At 46.2% G+C, this 5,686-nt stretch overlaps 1 non-coding gene and 1 pseudogene across 1 annotated transcript; one reads left to right on the plus strand and one right to left on the minus strand.

The window, feature by feature from the left end:
* The first annotated feature begins 2,682 nt into the window (after positions 1-2,682).
* Positions 2,683-3,367, plus strand: LOC115873160 (annotated as a pseudogene).
* A 2,146-nt stretch (positions 3,368-5,513) lies between these two features.
* Positions 5,514-5,677, minus strand: LOC115873176. Its single transcript, XR_004048271.1, has one exon. It is a non-coding gene; the product is annotated as a U1 spliceosomal RNA (small nuclear RNA).
* Between the last annotated feature and the right edge of the window lie 9 nt (positions 5,678-5,686).

The raw sequence follows: 5,686 nt of genomic DNA on the forward strand, positions 1-5,686 counted from the left end.
GTCCAAAACTCACTGCCATCGAGTCAGGGTAGACCTGAGAGTAGAAGAGTCACCTCACAGGTGACCCACACAAAGAAACAGAAGCTACAAGAGGTGACAGGTGGAGAACACCTTTGTAAACAGTTCTCCTTTCCTTTCAAAATTCTTCATCCACTGCTACTTGAAATGTGGGCCCTCTGGATTTTTTCAGTATTGCAATGCAGACTGAGTCAATGATTTGGGGGCTTCTATTTGGAAAATTTACTCAGAACCCACCATCCTCAGTAACAGAAACAGAGACCCCCTGTAAGATTTCCAGTCCCAAGAAGCTCCAGCTCCTGTCTAGCTAATCCCCCGATCTTCAAGTCCCATGAAGACACAGAGGTTGGTGGTTAGCTGGTGAGCCATCAGAGCGCTTTGTTTGCTTGTCAGACTTGTTCACCGAGAAGTCAGCACTGAAGCCAAAGGAACGAAGAAGGGAGGAGAAGTAACAGGTCCCCAAAGCAGAGCCGGTGGTAGCAGCAGTCCTGGAGGGGACCTGTGGCAGGATCAGTGGTGACAACTAGCAAAGCCACGAAGGGAGGCGGCCTCCATGCTCGTTGATCCTGTCCTGAGTTAGTGCCCTGTTACTCCCTTAATGGACCACTAGCTGTACGGGTGGCCTTTGGCCATTGGGTGTGGCCATTGGAGCAGATATGTCCAGAAGCGAAGCACTGGTGTTGGAAATGGTAAAGCGGCTGTAGGGCGGAAGGGGGTCTGACTGCTACCTTGTGGGAATCAGCTTTGGACAGATCCTGGGCACTATCCGTGAAGTGAGACAGGCTGTGACAGGGATGCTGCTTTCCCCATCATTTTATGGCAAGCCCCCCCCCCCCACTCCTCCCAAACCAACTAACCAAACAAACAAACAACACCTCTTATTTTTCTGCCTCCAGCTTCCTCTTCTCCCATGCCTTTCCTTAGGCCCCATCTTACCTGCCCTAGTCAGAGGATCTATCGGCCCCCGATTTGCACATGACTTGTATGAAGGTGAAACTTTCTACCCCCATCAAGAGTTGCCCTCTTGGAAACACACAGGAGCGGTTCCACCCTGTGCTGCAGGGTCCTGAGGAGCTGGACCGCAGTAGTATTAAGCAGTAGCCAAATGGGAAAAAGGTGCAAAAGATCATGGCCCCTCCTTGTGCTGCTGCAGGGGTAGCATACAGAGATCTGAGGGGAGAGCGGGAAGGGAAGAGGGCAGGTTCAGGGAAAAGCAAAGAAGATGCATAAGATACCAAGTGAGTATTCTGGACATTGAATTAAAGATCGAACATGCTACAGGCTGAAACCACTCCATAGAGAGCACCTAGAACTTTCTCCCTGACACAGGAGGTTCCCGCACTCAAAGGAGAACTACCTGAATTAATACTACTGAAGTCAACCTTCAGCACCTTGCCAATGAAGGCAGGTTTGCAGACAGTGTAGGGGCTTCCTCAGTCCTAGGGCTAATGCATGCACTGGGCAGGAGCTTCTGACCCAAAGGAGTGGACCCGTACTAGGAGCTGGGAAGTCCTTGGCCACTGGGTTGCAGACACATCAGACACATCAGGCCATTACTGGGACCGTTGGTCTGGTCGGTGGCCAGGAGCACTGCCTCTGGGAAGGCCTCCCTGTCAGCCCCGCACCACGGCTTGCCTCCTGGTTGACCTTGTTGTCCTTCAACGTCTCAAGTCTATGCAAACAATAATATTAAATGTCTGATAGTCATTGCACAGATTATGATGATGCAATAATACACACGCCCTAGTGTATGGCACTTATTAGGTATGAGATATTGTTGTTGGTGTTAAGTGCTGTGGAGGTAGATCTAATAATGCATAGCCATCCTGTGCTCGACAGAATACGCTGACTCGTGTATCTCTCTCACTAGCATTGCTATATTTGAGTCCAGTACTAGAGGCATAGGAGCCCTGGTGGCAGTGTGGTTAAGAGTTGGGCTGCTAATTGCAAGGTCATCAGTTTAAACCACCAGCCTCTCTGGGGGAGACCAATGGAGTGTTCTGCTCTCATAAAGGGTTGGTCCCAGAAACTCACAGGGGCAGTTCCATGTTCCGCTTTAGGTCATTATGGGTCGGCGTCAACTTCATGGCAGTGAGTTTGTTATTTTTTTTGGTTTTAGCCATTGTGCCAATCCATCTCATGGAGGCTCTTCCTCTACTTTACCAAGCATGCCGTCCTTCTCCAGCAACGGGGGATAACTCCTGGTGACAGAGCCTGAGAAAATGAGTGGGAGAAGCAAGGAGAAGGTTGCTGGAGTATAGTGTATCTGAGCCAGCACTGAAGGCAGTCTTTGGTACGTTGCTGATGAGGAAGCTGAGGACTTCAGGGTTTAATGGGTTTCCTTGGTTCCAGAACTGTTTAGCACTAAACCATGACCCAGACAGGCCTCTCCATCGTTGATGCTTCAGAGTCTAAGCTGGAAGTATCTGTGGGTTTGCTAGCTCATTTGTTCAGCTCATTAAAAGGGAAATAAAGATTTGATGTTTGTTTCAAAATTTCCCCAGTAAGATTGTTATAAACTTCCAGGGAGAAGACATTGCTGTACATGGCACAGACAGACCCTAGAATCTGTAAGAGAGATAGATAGGACTTCTTGGAAATTTAATTGAAAAACAATGACCTTTTAAAATGTTCTATGTCTCTTTTGGCTCTCTGCTCGGCACCATGCTGGTCAGCAAAAATAACTGCCTTACAAAAGGTGGCAAAAAGGGAGTGAAGAAGAAAGTGGTTGATCCATTTTCTAAGAACGACTGGTATGATGTTCAATATCAGAAATATTGGGAAAGCAGTAGTCATCAGGACTCAAGGAACCAAAATTGCATCCGATGGCCTCAAGGGTTGAGTTTTTGAAGTGAGCCTTGCTGATCTACAGAATGACGACGTTGCATTCAGAAAATTCAAGCTGATTACTGAGGACGTTCAGGGCCCAAACTGCCTGACCAACTTCTATGGCATGAATCTTACATGATCAAAAAACGACAGGCCATGATTGAAGCTCATTTGATGTCAAGACTACCGGTGGCTATCTGCTTCATCTGTTCTGTGTCGGTTTACTAAGAAGCGCAGCATTCAGACTTGGAAGCCCTCTTATGCTCAGTCTGAAAGAAATGATGGAAATCCTGACCTGAGAGGTGCAGACAAAGGCCTTGGCAGAAGCGGTCAATAAACTGATTCCAGGCAGTATTGGGAAATAGAAAAGGCTTGCCGATCTATTTATCCTCTCTATGATGTGTTCATCAGAAAAGTGAAAATCCTGAAGAAGCCCAAGTTTGAACTGGGGAAACTCATAGAGAGAGCTTCCTGGGGTAGTTCTGGGGAAACCACTGGAGAAGAAACGGTGCTAAAGTGAAAGGAAGGGCCTGATGGCCATGAGCTGTCAGTTCAAGAATGTTTAAAATTAAGATTTTTAATAGTAACAAATAAAAGGTCTTATTTGTGGAAAACAGAACATTCTATGTAACAAAATATTTTCATGCTATATATATTTTATTAAAGTAATATACACCCAAAACTGCAATGAAAACCGTGATCCTTTTCTACATTTCCTGTTCATCGGAGCGAACCACTTTTTACTCATGTAAACAATTATCTGGCTATTTATCTCTTTACCTCTCAATAAGCACTGTTACACCGTGACTTCCCACTTTTCCACTCCAGAGCTGGCAGACTGGCCAGCAAGGGGGAAATGGTGTGCGGTTGGGAGCTGGGTGCACCACTGAGAGTCAGCACCAGGGGAGTCAACAGGTGCTTACTGAGACTTCCACTCACTTACAAACCAAATTAATCCCTCTCACTCTCCAGACAGGGAAAGGAAACATTTCAAGAACAACTACTAGGTAAGCAGCTTTGTGATTTTTGGTGAAACCGAGTTCCCAGGCAGGTCAGACAATGTTCCTTTCCAGGAATGCATGGGTCCTGGGCTAGTTAGGAGACACTGATATATGAACTGTGCAAGCTCTCAGACCTAGGAAGAGCTGGGAGAGGCCGTGGTTATACTCTAGTGAAGAGTCTTGTAATGGAAGGCTGATGACCAGGATTGAAAGATGGAAAAATTTGATAATAGAAGAGTGGGTATCAGAAAATAGCAGGAAAATGAGTATGGGTTTCAAACCCAGGGAGAAACAGCCTCAGCTTGAGGGACTGGCCTAGGTGTGCCCTTGATGGAAGTTGGGGGTCACATAGTCCACATGGTAAGAAGTCTCCATGACCAAAACAGCCAGAGGACCTCAGAACCAATCCTGTACATTCTCATGTACAGCAGTATTTGTCTCCTAGTGAGGGGCTCTCTCCCACTTTAGTAGTACCGCCTGTGACAAACTGATCAGCTGTTAATCATATTTTTTTGGTGACAATTTTCCTTTATTTTCCCTGTTCTATTAAAATAGCCACATGGCTGTGAAGCCTCTGGACATCATTATGGGTCTCATGCTGATATTCTCTCTCACCCTGATGATTCACTTTATCTTTGTCATGTTTAAGACAATAAATAATATCTACAAAATCTATTTGAATTTGGGGTCTTCCACCACCACCCCCTACAATAATGGTGGGGAAAAGATCAAATGCTGCTCCTCAAGACTAAAACAAGTTCTTCCAGATGAACTTTTCATACACTTTCACAGATTTCACCCAAAGGTTGCCATCTTGAGCAAGAATCTCTGAAATTAGCTTAAATAAGACTTATAAGGTGCATTATGATATTTTGTTTTCACAACAAATATGGGGTAACATTCACGAAACAGCACAACCCCAAAGAATGGGACACCAACTTGTCCAGCGCATAATGAATGACCCCATGCACAACAGAGCAAAGCACTCTCCCCGGTGGGCCTGTGCCATCCATCCTCACAACTGGCCATGAGCCAACTGTGTCAATCTATTGAGGGCCTCCTGCTTTTTTTCCACAGGTCCTTCACTTTGTCAAGCACGATGCCATAACTCTAACGTGTTTCAACTAGGGCACTTGATCTTTGAAACTAACAAAGATCCTTCTCCTGAGCCAGCTCCAGAATTACTTGCACCATGGCCACAGATTTTGAAAAGAAATCTTGGCAATTACTCGCCAATTTACTAGTGGAGCCCCAGCCTAAAATTTAGTCTAGGGTTAACAAGAAAAAGGAAGGAAACCCTCCGTAGCCGCAACAGCGGACTCAGACATGGAAAAGATCGACTCAGACACGGCAAAGATCACGTTATGTTTGAAACTAAAAACTAGCTGCCCAACGGCAGGAGGCACTCTAGTCAAACAAACAGAGCACAAGACCGTCCAGCTCCCTAGAAAAATCTCTTGAATACAGTACACACGTTTGGGTTACAATGTACCGGTACGGACTGAAATCAAGAAAACGCAGACATGCTGTATGTATGTCATGTTTTTCAGTCAGCTGCACCGGCCGCAAAAGCCAACACTACTCTCGCAAAACCTGACACGATAGGCCTGACTACGACAAAAGTGCCAACTGAACTGACAAATCTGCTTTTAGAAACCGTAAGATCAGGGGAGAGCGCGAACGCAGTCCCCCACTACCACAAATTATGCAGTCGAGTTTCCCACATTTGGGGAAATCGCAGGGGTCAGCACATCCGGAGTGCAATGGATAAGCCTCGCCCTGGGAAAACCACCTTCGTGATCATGGTATCTCCCCTGCCAGGTAAGTATGAGTTGCTG

The sequence above is a fragment of the Echinops telfairi genome, unplaced genomic scaffold (assembly GCF_000313985.2).
Source record: "Echinops telfairi isolate 266 unplaced genomic scaffold, ASM31398v2 ScPeMD7_7466;HRSCAF=8504, whole genome shotgun sequence".
Classification (NCBI taxonomy): domain Eukaryota; kingdom Metazoa; phylum Chordata; class Mammalia; order Afrosoricida; family Tenrecidae; genus Echinops; species Echinops telfairi.